Raw genomic sequence first — 21045 nt, 5'->3', positions numbered from 1 at the left:
TGCGGCCGGTGGCACTCCCGTACCTTCAGGGGCTGCCCAATGCTCGGTTTCAGCAGGATAATGCCCGCCCACACACTGCTCGCATCTCCCAACAGGCTCTGCGAGGTGTACAGATGCTTCCGTGGCCAGCGTACTCTCCGGATCTCTCACCAATCGAACACGTGTGGGATCTCATTGGACGCCGTTTGCAAACTCTGCCCCAGCCTCGTACGGACGACCAACTGTGGCAAATGGTTGACAGAGAATGGAGAACCGTCCCTCAGGACACCATCCGCACTCTTATTGACTCTGTACCTCGACGTGTTTCTGCGTGCATCGCCGCTCGCGGTGGTCCTACATCCTACTGAGTCGATGCCGTGCGCATTGTGTAACCTGCATATCGGTTTGAAATAAACATCAATTATTCGTCCGTGCCGTCTCTGTTTTTTCCCCAACTTTCATCCCTTTCGAACCACTCCTTCTTGGTGTTGCATTTGCTCTGTCAGTCAGTGTATTTAGAAGGATGGTTCTAGGGCAGAAGCGAAAGTAGGCTGTGCGTTCGTTGTCGATAATAAGAGGTTTCTTTTTCCTTTATCGGAAACCTGTAATGTGTAGGCCTACACATGCTATCTTTGAAGCTCTGCGGTACGCGCTTGCTGTAGAATGAACTCCGGCACCTTCTGCTGTGTACAGACTCTTTGAGCTGGTAATCTATATATACATGTTTTCCTCGGCACCCTCTGGTGCAGCGGATCCAAGACCTGCTGTTGGAGTGATAGCTCCAGAATCACATTTTTGGTGGCTCCAAGCCACGTGGGTGTAGCGGAAAACAAGTTAGCTGGTAGGGCTGCCAAGCATGTATCGTCTTAGAAGGTTCCAGCCAGTGATATTCGTGCTCAGCTGAGACATTTGGTTATGTCCCATTGGGAGATCGAGTGGCAGGCCACCCCACTTCCAAATAAGCTGAGAACGATGAAAGGAACTACGAAGGTGCGGAGGATTTCCCTTAAGGTTTTAGAATGGCGTATGGCTTTTAGTGCCGGGAGTGCCGGAGGACATGTTTGGCTCGCCAGGTGCAGGTCATTTGATTTGACTCCCGTAGGCTACCTGCGCATAGTGATGAAGATGAAATAATGATGAAGACGACACAGACACCCAGCCCTCGTGCCAGCGAAATTAACCAATGATGGTTAAAATTCCGGACCCTACCGGGAATCGAACCCGGGACGCATGTGGCCAAAGGCCAGCACGTTAAGCATTCAGCCATTGAGCCGGACAGAATCAGTGGTATTATGTCTTTTTTCGGATCGGCCACGGTATAGCAACGCACTTTGACATACTGAAGGGAGTAGCCCTCCCCGGTGTGTACTTCCGGCGGTCAGCTTGCCGTGGTAGACCCTACACATCCTTGCGGAGTGCGTGGACCTGGCCGATCTGCGCCGTAGTCTAAACCTTCCGAGTACCATCTCCCTCATCCTACGAGATGACTAGCAGTCAGCAGACCTCGTTTGTTTTGTGAGGGATAGTAGCCTGTTTTATCGTGCGTAAAAGTGAGTTTTCTATCTGTGTTTAATTTTTTTTAATGTTGACTGCGTTTTACTTTGTTTTGTGTACTTTAATGTGTTTTTTGAACTTTTAATTCGTATAAATATGATTTATTCTATGTTATACCATTTTATAAGAAAATAAGGCATTGCGAATTAGATCTACTACTGATTATTTTAAATTCATAATCATTTTTCATCATCATTTGTTTTAAATTATAGTCAGTGGATACATTTTAAAATTTTAATTATTATTATATCTCGTACCATTAGGGTCCGATGACCTAGACGTTAGGCTCCTTGAAACAACAAGAATCATCATCACCATCTGCATTCCGGAGACGAGTGGGTTCGAACCCTACCGTTGACAATTCTAAGGTTGGCTTTCCATTTTCAGTTCCAGGCAAATGCTGGGATAGCTCCTGTTCATAGACCATAACCGATTCCTTCCTTAGCTCCTCAACTGAGGTTGGCGTCAGATAGCCATCCGGTCGTAAAACATGCCATATAATTTCACTTCATCTCTGACCCAATATCGAAATGGGACTAAGGGGTAGACATACATTATCATCAACGTACTCTCTCATCCTTTTGTACATCCTTGAGAGTTGCTTTCGTTGTTCATATTGTTTAAAATATGTGGGTTCATAATAATAATAATAATAATAATAATAATAATAATAATAATAATAATAATAATAATCACAGCAACAGTATCTCTGGCGTAGTGGTTTATTGTTTGTGATAACAGATTCGACATCAAATATAGTGGCTTGCTACGAAAAAAATATCTGGGGTATAAATTATATTGTAAGACTTCTTTTAGCATATACGCTACAGTTTGATAGGCTGAAAGTTTGTTTTGCTGGAGAAGGAACGATTTGCTTATTTTCACTGAGAAAAATACATAAATACTGAAAGAATTAAGATATAGTCGTTAATTATGCACTTTTGAGTCTGTTTCAAATAGCACTCAATCGATAAGAATATATAGACGTGATTAATGTCCAACGTCAGGTATTTAAAATTTAATGTCAGCTGTGGGCCATATAAAGAAAATATTCTTACTAATTGTCTTCTGCTTAACAATCGATTGAGTTTTATTTTTAGTTCATTATAAAATATTCATGTAGGTTGACCTTCAAATATATGAAACGTGGCTCGTTCCGGAAGCTTTCAGTAGCGTTGATCTCAACAACACGCCTAGGTCGCTCGAATTTCTGAACTTGATGTCTCAGAGTGATCATTGCAAGGTAATGATTTGCTTAGTTTAACATGCAATAATTTAATGGATGATTTCGCCGTTTTTTAAAGCAAAAGTAAACTAAACTCGTGTCCTCATACCGAGGTGGTGCAGCTCTTTTCAGGCACACACCCAGTAGAGGTGAGCTGCATGTACCATTTTAACCACGTACCAACTCTCCTGCCGTTCTCAATTTCGGGCAGTATCAGGAATCGAACCCGGACATCCGAGGACGGCAGTTAGGGGTGCTAATTGTTACGCTGTGAAGGTGGACGCTTTGTTATTAAAGCACGAAAACAAGAACTGTTAGCATTCTCACCTTCAAAATCATTACCGTACTTCTTTTCTCAGCTTGATCTTGATAATAAGAGTTAGTGTAATTATTACTTTATTATTTGAATGTTTCTGTATTTTATTAATATGCTTAGTGAGGTTTCCATGCATCTGTTGATTAACTTCAGAGTTTGAATTATTTTTCTTCTTCTCCTCCTCCTTCTTGTGCCCTCTCCTCTCAGAAGGATGGCGACCGTCAGGGAGCAATTTCTCACAATTTGCTCTCCCCATACCACGGTTCCCGTACCGTGGATTTTGAACCACTGTCACAGTTTCCGCGCCCAGGATAATCCTCTTCGCCCATGTCCAAGTTTACCTTCTGAATTTCCTTCTATGATCAGTTGTATCAGGCTGTGTTTGTCATTTTTGCAAAACAAAAATCGCTAACTGAATAAAACAAAGCATTAGAAAAGGCCCCAGTAACGTCTTAAAAGCGTCCGTTTCTAAACGAGAAAATTGGAAATATTGTGGTGGGCTATCGGGGCCTTTAAAACTAAAATTGCTACACAAAGCGGCAGCGTGTTTAACCATCCTCTAAATTTATTGAACTGCTGTTTACAGTTATTTAGGAGTTCACTCGCGGTTGTTTGTTTTCTTCGCTCACACACACACACTCATTTTGTGGCGTCGAACTCCTGCTCTCCTGACAGCTTCTCACAGCGCATTGTCGTTCCAGAACAGTCAACTAGCAAGCCTCGTTCAACTCCGCGTAGCCGTCTGACGAAGTCGTCTCCGATGAATAACTCGACACAAGCTCCCGACCGTCTTCGAACTTTCACTCGCGATTGGCGCACTCAAGACTGACTGATGTGACAAACAGATAGATAGATAGATAGATAGATAGATAGATAGATAGATAGATAGATAGATAGATAGATAGATAGATAGGCTACGCTTCTCGATAGATTTTTAACACACCTCGATTATTCTAATGGATTTGTGATTTTTGTCTGCCTTTGCGACACCTCGCGTCTTACATTCAGGCTTTTTTCCAATCCAGGCACTGTACGCTGTATCCTTTTGGTTATTTCATTTTTGTTGTTTTTTCCGCTTGTGGTTTGACGTCGTACTAACTCCCCATAGGTTTTCTACGGAAATCTCTCTTCAGGCCTACCGATGGTAGCTTACAGCTACGTGGCCTGTATCACGCAGACAACTCGCTCGGCGGCTAACCTTGTTACGTCGACTTTAAATATAGCAAAATACTACTACTAGAAGAAAAATGTGATCCAATAAGGTGGGTTAGAACTACACTGTCGGCAGCCCTGAAGATGGTTTTCCTTGGTTTCCCATTTTCACACCCAGCAAATGCTGCGGCTGTACCTTAATTAAGGCCACGATCGCTTTCTTCCAACTCCTACCTTTTTTATCCCGTCGTCGCCATAAGAACTATCTGTGTCCGTGCGACGTAAAGCCCATTGTAAAAAAACAAACACCGGAACAAAAAAGATCCAATAAGGCAAGTTGTGGTTAAACTATGTTTTATATTTAAAACGTACGAATATTTTGTGGTATTACTGTATTGTTTAATTAATACAATATATTAGCATAACTAAATCATCGTATTTTGTGATATACGTAGAAGCCACTCTTTTCAGTATTAAATGAAAATGTTTTAAAATAGGCTATACCACGTATTTAGAATTACAAACGCATAATAGAATACATTTTTATTGTTCAAGGAGGGAAATATAGCATTTATAACATTTTTACTTAGACCTTAATTTGGCCGTAGCTTAATTTGGAAACAATTGCTTCTCGAGAACTGTGGTTAACGGATGGGTGACTACTACACATGCCACCTTTGGCACTAATATTATACACTGCTGTGTAAAACTTACGGACGAGATGGATAAAGCGACATGAACTACTCGGTGGAAATGAATGAAAGCGCTGTAACGTGTTGCCAGAGGTCTCCCACACGTGCATGGAAACCTGGCGTGAGCTCAGCGCGACTATAGCGCCAAATGGGCCTGGCCCCACATTTGAAGGAACGAGACAAGACAGTGTGAGTCAGTCAGCGAGCTGTTACGGTGCACTGTGGTTGTGTTATTCTGTACAACATGGCCCGGAGACAACATTTGGATGACTCCACAGGGGGAAGAATCATCGGGAAAATGGAAGAAGGATGAAGTGTGACGAGTGTAGCCCAGGAGTTTGGTATTGCTCACAGGATTGTTTCATGCGCATGGAGAGCATTCCGAACCTCAGGCACTTCTGCCCGAAGGAGAGGAGGGGGGGGGGGGTTGATCACTGTCATCTACAGCAGCAAATAACCGCTACATTGTGCAACAAGCAAGAAGAGGCTGTCGTTAAACAGCGGGTGCAGTTGCAACCACGTTTAACAGAACTGCAAGGCACCCACCAGTCTCACTCTCTACAGTGGCACGGCGACTGCGTGGGAGTGGTTTGTTTGTCCGACGACCATTATGTTGTGTTCCGTTGACACCCGCACATTGGCGGCACCGTTTCGGATGGTGCCGAGAGCATCAGGTCTGGACCGACGAGGAGTGGGGTCGCGTGCTCTTCTCAGATGAGAGATTCAGTCTGAGTAGTGATTCTAGACCTACCCTCATCTGGCGAGAGGTGGAAACACATAATGCACCCAGGAACATTCTCGAACATGATCATTTTGGTGGTCCAAGTGTTATGGTGTTGGGAGGCATAGTGTTGCAAGGGTATACCGACCTAAAAATCTTTGAACGGGGTACACTCCCCGGTCCAACGTTATTGTGACAGTGCACTCCTTCCCCATGTGCATCTTTAGAGGGGTGCATTCGATCCTGACTTCATTTTTATGGGTGACAATGCACGACCGCATCAAACAGCGCAGGTGGAGGAGCTCTTGGAACGAGAAGATAGTCGGCGAATAGACTGGCCAGCCCGTTCCCCCGAGTGGGACTTGTTGGGCAGACGTATTGCAGCACGCCCACGTGCACCAACGACCATCCAGCAGTTGTCAAGCGCGCTGGTGGAGGAATGGAACGCCCTACCACAAGAACTGCTTACCAATCTTGTGACTAGCATGGGATCACGTTGCAGAGCGTGCATCGCTATCGGTGGTAATCTGATCACACACCCTTTTAAGAACTATGCCCCTTCTTTTGTGATGTTACTTAACGTGTAATTCATTGTCTCTGTATAAAAGTGTCATTTCTGTTTGCTTCATCGCATATTCCTTTCAGTTGCCTTCTTATGCGTGGTTCAAGTTTCATCGAGTTATGTTACTTGGCAGTGACACAACATGCGAAAGTTACTTTCATCCTTAAGTTTTGCACAGCAGTGTAAATACATAACTCAACTAGAGGCGTCCATCGGAAGGGAATCTTTAAATCGTTCACAATTAATATTTTCCTTAATAAGAAACGTAGTCAGTCACTGTGTTGGTTATTCCTTCTGTATATTTACCCCCGTTTCTTAATTCAGTATTTGAGTGCTAACCTAATATTGGAAGCTGGAGAAACTATTGCAATGGGTCCTTCTGTTATCACCTGGTCGTGATGTTTACATCACCACCTCTGTCGGCTAGATTGACTCTTTTTCCATTGAGAAGGGTGCGGTTGTAGTCGTCGCAACAGTAAGCCGGGCGAAATTGGAAAAAATTTAAGACGATCGGAGTCGGAGAAAATTCCTTACTGAGACACTAAATACTGGAGGAGACGAATCGATATCCTAGGCTTCCAAGTGACCGTTATGAAAACAGACGAAGTAGCTGCGATCTGTCGGAGATAATGACTCGCAAGTTTCTGAAACATCCCATTGACTGGTCTTTTGGGAAGAATTGGTTCTGTTCGTGAACGATAGCTCCCGCTTCTTTTAGTGTTCGCTCTCTTAGACTCGAAAGTTACGTTATCTTGTATACTTAATCTGTTTTACGAGGAGTTAATATAGTAAATGGTTTATTTAATAATGCTTGTCGAAGTAATTATAATACTGTGGTATCAGGAGATTAGCCTTTATTATTTTGAAGCGAATAGTATGTGTATACGATTTAGTAGGTATGTTGAATATGCTACGAAGACCGCAGCTTGGTCTCTCTAGTTCGGGCACTGCTGATACACGGCAATGCTGTAAGTTATTTTTATATTATCACTGCTCTTCGCTCAAGTATTCTGAGCTGGTATGTTAAAAGCCCTTTGATTATAGATTTATTGAGTTTTCTACCCTGGAAAGGTTAATGTCCCTATTGGTGGCACTATTTCAGCTGGGAACTCTGGCCAGAAAGGATCTGTCATCTAAGGTTCTGTATTGTTTGAACAAACGTATATCAACGAATTTTCCTTCTCTGTGAATAATAAAGTGCTAAACGACATTGCGTAGGGTTTTAGACTGCTGTATATAGCCTATTGTGGAAGTTGATATACGGAAGACTTCAGAAGAGTGAGATTATAGTCATATTGGAAGGCATTGTTGAATGGACTTTTAAAAATCAAAGGTATCCATGTTTTGTTTCCGTTGTAGCGACTGAGGAGCAACGGAATAGTGCGTGGTTGGGGCAATCGTCCGTAAATTTCACGATTTGAAAAGGCCTGAAGATCTTGAATACTTGAACATTTTTATTATTTCTCTAAAAGGAACCTCGTGCCCTCGGTGGTACAGTACGCTTTTCGCTTAAAGCTTATCATTATTATGCGTACTGAACCACCGAGGGCAGGAGGTTCGTGTTGGAGAAATAATAAAAATGTTCAAGTATTCAAGATCTTCAGGCCTTTATCATACGTACCTACTGTATGTGTATGCTTCAGGTGATATTTATATTTGTATTATCCTTGAAGAAGCATAGTAACAACTTCCGAGAAAGTTGATGAAAGGTCAGCACAGAGGAGGAGGAATTATGAGGAATTATGTAACCCCAATTGGCATTGATTTTGGGAAACCGCAGTGGCAAGAAAGTCTAATTGTTTATATATAAACAGGGTCTGGTAGGTCGTGGTATTGCAATAATAGCGAGTTTAAAAACATCAGCATTCAGTTTTTTCGCATCCTTTCTGCCCATAATTAGCTTACTGTGTATGATTCGTGATCGTATAATCATCATATTGCCCGAGGAAGTAAGCAGAAGTAGCGATGATGGTGTCCACATCTGAGAGGGTGTGAATGCGTGGAAAATGACCGTATTTTCAGTGGGAGTAGCATGTGTTGAAAATGAAGAAACTCTTAAGGTTGTGACTTAGCGAGTCACATTCCCTGCAGTTGAATTTTGCCAAGACTATCATCCTTCTACATGATGTGCAGAACACATGCTTTCGAGTTAGGTTACTTATGATACAAACGTAGGCCTACGAGTTGTATAAGTAGTTCGGAAAGATTATTATTCTTAAGGAATTTAAAACATCCTGCGGTTTATATGGCATTCGGCAAAATTCAGTCTCTCCATTCACTTATACACAGATCACAAAAATTAGGGGAACATGTTTCATAACATCTGGTATGTGAATGTTAATTTGGTAGATGGGGTTCCAATGGTCGTACAGCATACCTTGAGAACTCAGCTACTCAGGGTATGACAAACCGAAGTTATACTCCATCTGTAGACGTAGCCATGCAGTAAACTGTCAGGCGACCCCTGAAAACAAGTGAATAGCTGAGCGTCCGTGTGTCGTTGTGAGGTACACAGACTACTGCTGTCATTTCAGCACGTTGTACGTCAACCATTACATCCCATGAAACACCTTAACGAGGTTGAAGTCGCAAGGGCCGTCACTTTGATCCGGGAAGGATGGACTTTTCGTCGTGTTGCTGTAGATCTCAATGTCTCTCCGTCTGTTCGCCGCTAATGGACTATGGCTGACCAGACAGTAAGGAACAGGTTAAGAGAAGTATCCATACGACCCAGACGTCCTGTTCGAGTACCCCGTTTAACGCAGCAACTTCGCGCAGCTCGCCTTCTGTTTGCCAATGGAGACTTGTGTTGTTCAAAGACGAGTCCAGATTTCCCCTGACACAGCGTGATGGACGTCAACATATATGGAGACATCGTGGTGAGCAGTACATGCCAAATGGTGTCCAGGAAGGCGACCGATTCGGACAAGGTTCTGCGATGTTATGGGATGACATCAGTATTGATGGCCGTACGGATCTTGTCGTCGTCCGTGGTAATCTTACCGCTGCGAGGTACATCGAGCAGATACTTCTACAGCATGTGTTGGTTTTGCATACGGTGTTGGCCCTGAATTCGTACCCATCCACGACAATGTCAGGGCTCATGTAGAGCTGTCTTGCGAGAACTGGACATTCAAGAGATGGAATGGCCAGCGGTGAGTCCTGACCTTAATCCCATCGAGCATGTGTGGAATAGGCTTGATAGAAGTGTTCGTGGGCGTCCTGTTCCACCACAGACTCTCCAAGACCTCGAACAAGCTCTCGCTGAAGAATGGGACCTGGTATCGCAACGTGACTTCCGTCGACTTATACGGACCATGCCACGTAGGTGCCAAGCTGTGATAAATGCTTGTGGAGGACATACACCATACTGAAGCTCTCCAACTGTGATAAAAATCCACCCTTGTATACTTCAACGGTAGTGGTATAGTTGGTATTGGTAATATACCTGGGTGTGAGGTATTGTTTTGTGGAGCATGGCATACGTTAGAAAACATGTTCCCCTCGGTCCTGCACATCTTGCACTACCCGTTAAGAGGAGTTGGAACACTAAAAACAGAAAATTCTGACGTTCTCTGATTTTCATCGCACAAATAAACGTATAGTTTCCTAATTAAATTGATGTACCTTTTATTAAGAAATGCGTTACACAGAAACAAGTTTTTACTCTTATTGATTTTTTGTTACTTTTTCCCGTTTTCACGTGATCCTGTTAAAATCTCCTCGTTTTCTAAACCAAGTGACACGCGACGGTTTTGGTTTCCAATAGACTGTAAAAACAGTTTTGTTATTTATGTTAGTGGCATTAGAGTGAAAATATGACTGACCAGAGGGAGGTGCTTGATTTGTACTTCAGTATTTCTTGGTAGGAGTAGAGGCCTATATATTACAATTGGCTTTGCGTCGCACCGGCGCAGGTCTTATGGCAACGATGGGTTAGGAGTGGGAAGGAAACGACCGTGGCTTTAAGTATGGTACAACCCCGGCATTTGCCTGATATGAAAATGGGAAACTACGGGAAACCATCGTCAGGGCTGCCGACAGTAGGGTTCGAAACCCACTATCTCCCGAATGCAAGTTGATAGCTACGTAACCCTAACCGCGTAGCCACTTGCTCGGTGGTAAGAGTATACTTAAATAGACTACATTACTTTGATGGCATTTTCAGCAGTTGATGTTTTAAATATGTGTCTATATCTCTCAAACTATCATTAGCTTGATCAGCGTTGATGTTTTCGGTTCAGGGGTCCCCGGGTTCGGTTCTCGATTTTAATCGCGTCTAGTTTATTTCTGTGACTCGGGGATTGGGTGTTTATTTGTTTTCAACACACTCCTCTTCATATAGGCCTACACACAACACACCGCACTACCAACCATCACGAAAATACGCATTAGTAAATACGTACCTCCACATAGAGCCGGCGTCAGGAAGGTCATCCAGTCGTAAAACCAGGTAAAGCCCTCTTGTTTGATACAGTTCAGGTATTCTGAGTGGGAGTTTATTTGCGGTAAGGTGACCAGTTCCTTTCCGCGTCTCTTGTAGCCAACAGATATTCATTCTAATAGTGACCACGCCACGGAGATCTCACGGGATCTGGTGTTTCAACATGCCTTCGCCGTCAGCCTTACAACTTATTTTTAAGTATCGTACCTTGGAATCGTTTGGAAGGCATGGGCCGTGGAACAGTTAGTACACATACAGTTGAGAAGTCCAAGACTTGACACATACTACTACTAAACTGGACTGAGAAGCTCAGACGGTTGAGCGCTGGCCTTTTGAGTTCAGATTTACGTGTTCGATCCCGGATCAGTCCCGGTGGTATTTGAAGATGTTTGAGTACGTCATCCTCATGTCGGTAGATTTTTCGGCACGTGAACGAACTGCAGCGGGACAAAATTCTGGCATCTTAGCGTCTCCGAAAACCGTTGAAAAGTAGTGGGACGTAAAACCAATAACATTATTTACTTAATTCTAAAGTCGATTCAGCGCCGAGTTGGGTGCATCGTTTTGTATTTCCTACTAGCTGATGTACCCGTGCTTCGCTACGGGATTCTACATTGTATACAGAATTCTAGGTTGGGTAGTGTACATGTTGTGAGCAAGATTATCTTAAATTGTATAGCTCTTAACGTTACCCTAGAAACGCGACGGGAGGCCACCAAACATCTTTTCTCAAATGAAGACTGAGGGAATTTTCACTGTAATGCTAGACGCAATTTCATACCATCAGTCACAATCAGGTTGGATATTTTCATTATAATGCCTTTTTACATCCTCAGAAAAACTGTCTTAGTGGTTTTCCGAACTGACGTCAATAGGAATGGCGCGATTAAAAGCAATGCTTTCATATTATGAAATACTCGTTCAAATGAAAAACCACACATTTTCTCACTTTTAACGAACAGGACTACACTGCCTATCTAAAAGTCCAAAGTTCCAGACCTGGAATGACCAAACCGCAGACAGCCGTGATCCGCGAACACTCTTCGGCGGAGAGAGGGTCGAATAGTGGAGACTCCCGGGACAAAAATTATGCACAATTAATATTCTGTTTCCTAGGAGTACCCGATGAGTCGGAAAATATCAATTTACTACACTGGCGGCGGAAATATCTATCTGACTTGAGGGCAAATTTTTCCCCCAACCCAGAAGAGAAACCCCCTCTTCACTGCTAATTTGGAATAAATTGAATGTAGAATTTAATAAAAGTGAAGAGAAAGAAGCTTTTCTTAAGAAACGGCTCTGTTCAGAGTTGAATTTTGAGTTATTTAGTGAATATTGTGGTGCTATAATTTGGAAAAGGCCTAAATTGTTATTCTAGACCAGGCCATACTACTACTACTACTATTACTACTACTACTACTACTACCACCACCACCACCACCACTAAGTGAGGCTCTGCCTTAAGTATGCACACTGCTCATTCAAAACAGCGCGTGAGAGTAGGGATCGAATATCTGAAATACTATGATGATGTAGTGTGTTACGTACCAGCTGTATCAGAAAATGTATGAACCAGAGGAATGACTTGCTAAAGAAGAAAGTTTTCTAACACCCCGGCTATTTCCCGCCAATATTCAGTCAGGCTGTTATACTCGGTACGCAGCAGTAATCCCATCTATCGGAGTTGAGAGGCAGCATAAGAGACAAAGAACATCACAATAAACAATGGTCAATGTAATGCTATTGTTGATCAATGTTATGCACTTTCGGTATTATAGGCCTTCACATTTCGTTTTCTTCCGACTCTGAAATATCACTCTTATCATAGTCGGTACGGTAAAACTGAATAAAAGATAAATGATCGGAAATTGTATTCTCTATAACTTTTTTTATATAGTAGTTTTCGATAGGACCAATAATATTGGTATTTAAAAATTACATTTTAGGCACCTTCCCCTAAACTACAATTTCATCCAGGATGAATAAAATTGTTTATAGCTTAGACTGTAGTTTCTTATTCCCCGACTCTATATACCGATTTTCATGAAATTCTGTTAACCCATTTTCTCTTGGCTCTGCGTCGATATGGACTTAGCAACAAAAATACAAATTCACGAATATCTGTGTTATAGCCGGTACGGTAAAAATGTATAAGACATAAATGGTATGAAATTTAATTCTCTATAACTTTGGTTATGTAGTATTTTTCGATACGACAACTAATAATATAAATATTTGAGGATTACATTTAGGCCTTCCCCTAAACTTCACTCAGCGTGAATAAAATTATTCTTAGGCTCGATTGTTGCGGCATATTCTTCGACTTTGCATACCAGTTTTTATGAAGATAGGACTACTAAAAACATAAATACTTGAAAATTAAATTTTAGGCCCTCCCCTAAACTACCATGTCTATTAGCATGAATAAACTTATTTATAGCCTAGATTGTAGCGACTCATTCCCCAACTTTGAATACCGATTTTCATTAAATTCTCTTTGGCCGTTTTCTAGTGATGCGTGTACAGACAGACAGACAGACAGACAGACAGACAGACAGACAGACAGACAGACAGACAGACAGACAGACAGACAGACAGACATTATGGAAAAGTAAAAAATGCATTTCCTGGTTACTGTGGACATGACCGATACAGAAATACCATTATTTTCAAATTCTGAGCAATGTACAGACAAAACTCTTATTTTATATATATATATAGATGATACGTACACTATTGACGTATGTGTCATGTCGTAACTCCATTAAATGTGATTCGCAAGAAAGCTACACGTGTGCATGCATGTCTGCTACTCATATTGCATGTTACACGCCAGTCATATGTTGCAACTAAACTATGAGAGATAAATTCACTGCTCAGTCATTTTCTGCTGTGTAGAAACAGTGCTATTCGTTGGGCGTAAGTGAGATACCAACATATCATTGCCCTTTCCATATTAGTCAGGATATGTGAGGAAACATTGTCAACATGTAGGCTATAGGAGACACTTGGGACAGCAGTTCTCAGCCTTGGAGGGAGTGCAGCCCTAAGGAACTAGTGAAGCTACCGCGAGTAAACTCCGGCTCAGGTTGCTTGATCTGTGTCCCCTGGCCTAGCTGAGGGCACTGACTATGTCGCCAACGTCCAGGTTTGGATAAGGCATTTGGTTGTGGTTTAACGTCGCACACACGTCACGACGATGGAATAGGAGAGGTCTAGAATTGGGAAAGGAAGTAACTGTGGCCTTAATTAAGGATGAAAACATCTTCAGGGCAGCCGATAGTGCGTGTTCGAACCCACCATTCTTCCGAATGTAAACTTACAGCTGCACGACCGGAATCGCTCAGTCAACTTGATGCTGTATTATTATTATTATTATTATTATTATTATTATTATTATTATTATTATTATTATTATCATCATCATCATCATCATCAATATCGGAGCTGTGTTGCGGTGTCGGAAGGATGGACATGAGAGGCTTTTTCAGTGCACCGACTGCAGGCTTTTGAAATGTGCGTGTATCGCAGAATGTTGGAAGATCCCATGCCGGGAACGCAGGAAAACAACCTATTTCGGTCACATCTTACGAAATGACAAATACAGCCTGATACGGCTATTGATAGAATTCAAGATGGAAACCTGGACGTGGGCAGAGAAGATTATTCTGTACGCCGAACCTCTGACAATGGTTCAGAGATTATCCTGTGAACGTTTCTTCTGAAGGTTGAACGAGAACTCTGGAAAATGGTGAATTGTAAATTGAGCTAACAAGTGAACCATGACAGGGGTAGTTGATTTCCATTAAGGAGGGTATCACATTGAATATACTGTATTGGAAGGACACAAACTTGCAAAAACATCGCCAGTTGGTGACTGAATCTGTATACGTTATGAAAACGTGCTGTTCTGTCACTTTTTCCGGTTTTCTGGAAGCGTTTTGTTCTGTCGTGATTTTGTTCAGAACTTGTCGACTGTCGGAGATAGGTTCGGAACTGACTGTTGTGTCTCCTGCGTTGAACTGAATTCTTGTAAGCTGCGATAGACAGGTTCTAGATGATAATAAACATAAACCATGTTTCATTTTGTAATCGTCAAGAAAATGGTTGGAATTTTATAATTATTTTCTGAAATAGTACTCTATGCTCCATTGACACCTATTTGGCCCCGGTTCTACCGATTATAATTAGGCCAGTGCCTTACTTGTGTAGATTTTTGAAACTTTGAGTCGTTCTCTCTATTGCTTGATAATATTTGTCATGACATTTAAAATGGTACTTCCCTTTTGTTACCATTACCTGAATGAAACTGTGCCCGTGGAGTATTTTGCAGACAAATTTATGGAATGAAAGATTTCTAGAAACTTATTTTAGCTTAGAAGGATAATTGCATTTTTATTGTTCTTAGATTCCAATCTTCCTGTGGGAAGAGGGGAGAAAGATGATCATAAAAAATAACTATACAGCTCACTTTGCCATCTTTAAATGTACTGGATCTCAATCCCGATTAATGATTGTAGTCCAGCACATTATGTCCACTTGAATATATGAATATGTTTGACACTGACTTACTGTCGGTAATTGTTCCGTGATGCTTCGACAAATTTACAAAGCACATTTCCAATACACTTGGACTTAAATTTCAGGGAAAGTGGATAAGAAAGATTTATCGGATCGTGTGTTATTTTTTTTTCTCCCGAAGCGTTCGAAGAAAGCGTTCATAGTATCCAAAAATATTTGAGCAAAAAAAAAAAAAAAGGAGAAAATTAAGACGAGTGTTTAGCGTTCGTTTCGAACCAAATATACATACACATCGTCCCTTAAGAAACAATACTGCGTATCTGACAATGCTGTTGCTGTCCAATATTTTCCTTAAGTCTGTTCACGGCTCCGGGCCACACATGGATATGCAATCTATCAGAACAATTTTCGTTGAGTTCATTTTCCTATGCGGTTGCGTAAAGAAAAATGAACCTTAAATACACCATACTCTAGGAGGGGGTTTTGTTATGCAAACATGCGTTCCTACAGTACGGTACAGTGAGGTTCATTTTCCTTTACAGATGCGCATAGGAAAATTGAACTCAATGAAAATTGTAGTGATGGACTGCATATTAATAAGTTATATGGCTGGGAGGCGTGACCAGTCTTAAGGTACATAATGGATAGGAAGATATACGCGGTGTTGTTTCTTAAGGGAGGATATACATTTGCTGAAATTGTTTTAATTATAAATTTGCAGTATTGATATGGCGCTAACTGCCTGATATCTAGAGCCCTGCGCGGATATACAAAATAACATCCGCATCCGCACTGGTTATCCGCGGATATTAGAAATATTTACCTATAGTATATTACACCCAAGGTACTGAAATTGATAGATCTTAACATAATACAATAGGCCTGACACCTGACACCACAACCCATACAGTCACAGATTTATGAGGGATTTTCTCTTACGACAACTACCGACGTATTGACCTTTGTTTCTTTCTTCCACTAATTTCGCTCAGATGCCAGTTAGGCTTGGGTCAGATTTACGGCTTTATGATCTCAAGGCTCTGTAGAGGTATCATCATTCTCCCACACCAATGCCAAGGGTCGCCTAACTACAAGCAAAGGTAAGAGGATACCTGAGTGAAAATCAATAAACGTCATTATGTAGAAATTATCAGCAAAATTATCCGCACTGGCATATATTTGTATCCGCCAAGACACTAACTTCGCGGATATCCGTGCAGGGGTCTACTGATATCCTATAAGATGCTGACATTATATTGATATTACTGCTGCTAATTTATTGATATTAAGCGGTGTTTTATTAGCGACGTGACCATACACTTCCAGAGACACACTTGCTTATCTTCGCAGAAATAAGAGAACCCACTATTTCGTACGTCTTTTATGTTTACATTTATGATTGCTTGTTGTCTGGGAATGGGTTCGGAGATCAACCAAAGAGGTACATTTAGCATTGATCTAGAGCAGGGGTTTCCATCTTGTAAGGGATCGAGGGACACATTGGGATCACGGGCCACATTTTAATAATAGATTAATTTTCGTAAGATTCTGCAAATAGAACAGAGGTACCAGTGTGAAATAATATGTAACTCATAGTTCAGTTGAACGAGGGTTTAATAATTTTAATTGCTTAAAACACTATTTTACAGATGCATAAAAGAATGAAATTAAAAATTACACAAACTATTATACCCAGAACAATTGAATTTTGGAGAAGAGCATTGAATTTATTTGAATTAATATTTAACAATAATGTCAAATATATATACCGTGAGAGTTGGTCCTGCGGTTATGATCGCGCAGCTGTGAACTTGCATTCGGGAGATAGTGGGTTCGAACCCCACTGTCGACAGCCTTGAAGATGGTTCTCCGTAGTTTCCCATTTTCACACCAGGCAAATGCCGGGGCTGTATCTCAATTAAGACCACGGCCGCTTCCTTCCCATTCCTAGCCCTTTCCTATCCTGTCATCGACATAAGACCTACATGTAAAAAGGGAAGAAACAAAAAGACAAACTGATATATCATGTAGTCAAAACAAAATTTCAGAAAGAATTTATTGGTAGTGCTGTGGTCTATTAACGAACGAATGTCCGCCTCCAGTTCTGTTGCTAATCTCATCATGTGGAGCAAAGAAGAATCTGCGAGTCGACTTCTGTAATGATTTTTAATGAATTCTGTACTGGATAGCTGTTTAAAAAATGTGCTCCCCTTTCTTGTCATTTTCAAATCCAAAGATCTTCCTTGTGTGGAGACAACATTAATATTCAGTTCCAAGGGCCTCAAATCCCAGCAGTGTACTTCCAAGAGTTCTTCCCTGAACATTTATTCAAAAATGCAACACTGTGTACCACCCAGTACTACCAACAAGAGAAAAACGAACTGAAACCACCTCCTCCACCAATTACATTGAAAGCATTTTCTGGTATTCATTGTACGCTTGGTTGCATAACATTTCCAGGGCTGAGGTTGGCATGGAGTTCAAGATTTGGAATGGATCCCATAGCCAGTTTTGTAAGTCGTTACATTGACTTTTGCTGTGAGGGCTCATTTCCTCCAGTTTTTAGATTAACATTTTAAAAATCAATGTAATCTATTTAGATCAAGTGAATACATAAAAACAGGAAATCATATTAAAGAATGAATTTCGCACTCGGGTCTGTAATTGGTGTGAAAAAATAATTTTAAAAATTAACGAGTTATGATATATTTTGCGTAAATTTTCTTCATATTCCTTTAAAAACATTCAGAAACTTTCGTGAACCGCAAAATATGACCTTGCGAACCTCTTGGAAACTCCTGATCTAGAATAAAGTTTATTGCACGTTCGGACGTACTGATTAGTAGAGCTCGGATTTCTATAACATATAATATTTATATCTTGGTTCCTTTGTGCCAACTTTAATTATTAAACACATTTCTTCTTTTTGTGAACACTACAACACAGTTTTTTTTGCCAGATAAATGCACGTTTTACTAGTGTATATTTTATCATTAAGTCATATCTGAACAAAATAAATATTAAAAAAAGGCTTTTGTTCATTTAATTGTTCTAGCCATTCTCCAATTAATAATGAGTGTATTTTACCGATAATACCAAGTGATCTTGTTTTTGTTCGGTTATTTTGGATTTCTTTTCCTTAGAAATAAATATGTTTTGGTTAAATGTAGTTTGAAGGTAACTGATTTAACGAGTTGTCAAAACAGAAAGGCCAAACGACTGTTATGAATATGACCAGTTTGCTGCTCTCCTACTCCTTTGCAACCCTGTTAAAGTGGTTCCAACCCCGTTGTTTCCGGGTAGTAACTCTGATCACAGGCGTTGGACATTTTTCTCTTAAAAAATCAGAATAATATTCTCTACAGGGACATTTGAACCCAGTTAAATACGTTTTCTTTTCGCGGTGGAAATATTATGTTTATTCTATTGTGTTTGTTTGTTTGTTTGTTTGTTTGTTTGTTTGTTTGTTTGTTGGGGGAACATATGTTATGGCTAATAGTAGTCAGTATTCTACTTGTTTTCAAAATAATACTTAGGAGAGACTCCCATCCATTTTTGGACAATATTTAATTTCTTTTGTGTCATCTGTCCAAGCTTTAATGTCATAAGTTAGTATCTTTGAGGACGTAAATGTATGCACTTTTCCAGAATGTTTTAAGTCATTGAAATTTACGTGATATTTTTATCTTGGTCCCCTTTTGCAAACTTTAATTATTAAACACATTTCTTCTTTTTGTGAACAACGCAGGTTTTATTGGTCATATAAATGCACGTGAGAAGAGTGCGCTAGTTCCATCTTTTCCCCACTCAAAAGGAAAAATATATTCTACTAGCACCTACACGTTTGTGGACATGATGATGTTAATATTTGTCGTTAATTAGCGCCGAAGGTGAGCGATTGGGTGGCAGGTCTGTTGCCACTGGCTATCGCTGCAGTGCTCGAGAGAAAGCTGCTTGCTCCGCTACGACTACTGCCATTACGAAAGGTAGCGGGCGACTAAGCGATGTGGCAACCTCCAACTGTTCGGCTTGCACCTGGATTGTGTTCGGCCAATCAAAAGCTAGGGCTCCTCGTCACTAAGTTACAACTTGCAGGCTGCACTTGTCCGTGGTTTGCGGTAAGAGACGCCGAGTTGATGTTGGTTAGTATCCTCAAGGTTGTTGATTGCGTAAGCCAGGTATATCGCGCGGTTTATAACAACCGCGATCACGAAATCGAGACTTCACTATTTTGTTTGGTCACGGTCGCATCCTTTTATGGCTGTTTTCCAGAAACTACAATTCTCACGTGTATGGATATTGTTTCAGTATTTTTCATTTTCTCGTACCTCTTTTTCGTTTTCATATAGTGCAGATATCTTTCTCATTCGCTACTGTGTAACCCATAGAGGTTCTTGGTTCGGAATTTCCGCTTGATTTATCTATTTATTTATTTATTTATTTATTTCCCTTGTGGAGAAAGGTTTCCACCCTCATTTTGCCCACTTTTTAAGGACGTCCTTAATTTGAAGATTATCCCCTGGCGGTAGTGTGATTGTTGAATTAAGGGGTAAAATAATGTGATAAATCCTGTAATTCGCGGTTATTTCTTTTGAATACGGCTGAACATCAGATTCATTAGTTCGTTATACTTACTGCGTGCATGGATTCCGCATAAGAAACTATACTTCCTCGTTATCCAGTTTAGTTCTTGGGTGGAGGGTTAGAGAGGTGAATAGAGTTGGGAACAAAGGTCCGTGCCGGTAAAGAAAGTGTCAACCATTTATTTCCTTGGAGAGAAAACGACGAAAAATTTTCCAAGGATGCCACAAACTCAGCTTGTTAATCGTTGTATTCTCATTAGCTACAATGAATTGGTTAAATTGAGAGCACAAATATCTTCAAAGCTTTTAAAGCGGGAGTTCTACGATTAATTGAAGAACATACATACATACATACATACATACATACATACATCATTATAAACCGTTATGCCTTTCAGCGTTCAGTCTGCAAACCTGTGTGAATTTACTAAAGTCGCCACACTCCTCTATTTGCAACTAGTTCTGTGGTCTCATTTACTTCCATGCCTCTTATCTTTAAATCGTTAGAAACGGAGTCTAACCATCGTCGTCTTGGGCTCCCTCTACTTCTCTTACCCTCCATAACAGAGTCAATTATTCCCCTAGGTAACCTATCTTCCTCCATTCGCCTCACATGACCGCACCACCAAAGCGGGTTTATGCGAACAGCTTCATCCATCGAATTCATTCCTAACGTTGCCTTTATCTCCCCATTCAGAGTTCCCACCTGTTTGTACCAGCAGTTCTTCTCTCTACTTTCATGTCTGTTACTTCTAACTTATGAATAAGATATCCTCAGTCCATCCATCTTTCGCTCTCGAAAAGCAAAGTTGGTCTGAAAACAGACCGATGTAAATATAGTTTCGTCCGGGAGCTGACTTCCTTTCTTACAGAATACTGTTGATCGAAACTGCGAGATCACTGCATTAGCTTTACTGCTCCTTGATTCAATCTCACTTACTATATTACCATCTTGAGAGGACTCGCATCCTAAATACTTGAAATTATCTACCTGTTCCAGTTTTGTATCACCAATCTGACATTCAATTCCCTTACCAACTGACATCAATTTAGTCTTCAAAAGGCTAATTTTCATACCATACCTACTCATTGCACCCATCTTCAAGTTCCAAGATATTAGACTGCATGCTTTCGACACAATCTGTCATTAAGACCATGTCGTCAGCATAGGCCAGACTGCTTACTACAATTCCACCTAACTGAATCCCTCCCTGCCACTTTATACCTTTCAGCAGATGATCCATTTAAACTATGAACAGCAAAGGCGAAAGAATACAGCCTTGTTAAACTGCTGTA

At 41.0% G+C, this 21045-nt stretch overlaps 1 protein-coding gene across 1 annotated transcript in view; it reads left to right on the top strand.

Annotated features, from left to right (window-relative positions):
• Positions 1-21045, top strand: part of LOC136857251 (aryl hydrocarbon receptor nuclear translocator homolog) — a 658643-nt gene that overhangs the window by 357099 nt on the left and 280499 nt on the right. The gene's annotated exons all lie outside the window — the stretch shown is intronic.

Source organism: Anabrus simplex, chromosome 1 (assembly GCF_040414725.1).
Source record: "Anabrus simplex isolate iqAnaSimp1 chromosome 1, ASM4041472v1, whole genome shotgun sequence".
Taxonomy (NCBI): Eukaryota; Metazoa; Arthropoda; class Insecta; order Orthoptera; family Tettigoniidae; genus Anabrus; species Anabrus simplex.
Note: the sequence above shows the minus strand (reverse complement) of the source record. Positions and strands in the feature narration are given on the sequence as shown.